Below are 1,113 nucleotides of genomic sequence, written 5' to 3'. Positions count from 1 at the left end.
AGCAGCCCCCAAATACACAGCACTTCCCCCCAAAAATAGCACCCAAACCCCTTCCTCACCCCAAAACCAAGCCCTGCAAACACACAAGCAGCCTCCCCAAAAAGCCAGCATCCCCAAAACAGCACCCCAAGAAAATCCAGCACCCCAAAAAACAAGCACCCCCAAAATACACAGCACTTCCCCCCAAAACTAGCACCCAAAATAAACCCTCAGCACCCCAAAGCCCAGCCCTGCAAACACACAAGCACCCCCCCCCAAAAGCCAGCACCCCAAAAACAATCACCCCCAGAAAATCCAGCACCCCGAAAAACAAGCACCCCCAAAATACCCGGCATGTCCCCCAAAAAATAGCACCCAAAAAAACCCCCCAGCACCCCAAAACCCAGCCCTGCAAACACACCAACACCCCCCAAAAAGCAGCACCCCAAAGGCCCAGCTCCCAAAACAACCCAGCATCCCAATAACCAGAACCCCAAAACCCAGCACCCTAAACACCCTGGCACCCTGAAAAAAGCACCCCAAAACCACAGCACCCCCAAAAAAACAGTCCTCCAGACCACCAGCACCCCAAAACACATGCACCCCAAACCTCAGCACCTCATCACACATGCACCCCAAACCTTAGCACCCCAGAACATCAGCACCCCCCAAAAACCAGTGCTCCAGACCACCAGCACCCCAAAACGCAGGCACCCCAAACCTCAGCAACCCAAACCTTAGCACCCCAAAACACATGCACCCCCAAACCAGTGCTCCAAACCCAGCCCTGCAAACACACCAACACCCCCCAAAAAGCAGCACCCCAAAGGCCCAGCTCCCAAAACAACCCAGCATCCCCGATCCCAGAACCCCAAAACCCAGCACCCTAAACACCCTGGCACCCTGAAAAAAGCACCCCGAAACCACAGCACCCCCAAAAAAACAGTCCTCCAGACCACCAGCACCCCAAAACGCACGCACCCCAAACCTCAGCACCCTAAAACACCTGCATGCCACAACCCAGCACCCCAAAACCCAGCTGTGGATCCCTTCCCTGGGCTGGCTACGGGGTCCTAGGGTGGCTCAGGGGGGGTGTGGGATCCCTGCTGGGCCCCCCACCCATTTCCCCCCCCC

The sequence above is a fragment of the Chaetura pelagica genome, unplaced genomic scaffold, assembly GCF_000747805.2.
Source record: "Chaetura pelagica isolate M959 unplaced genomic scaffold, ChaPel_1.0 scaffold867, whole genome shotgun sequence".
Taxonomy (NCBI): domain Eukaryota; kingdom Metazoa; phylum Chordata; class Aves; order Apodiformes; family Apodidae; genus Chaetura; species Chaetura pelagica.
This window is presented reverse-complemented; position numbering follows the sequence as displayed.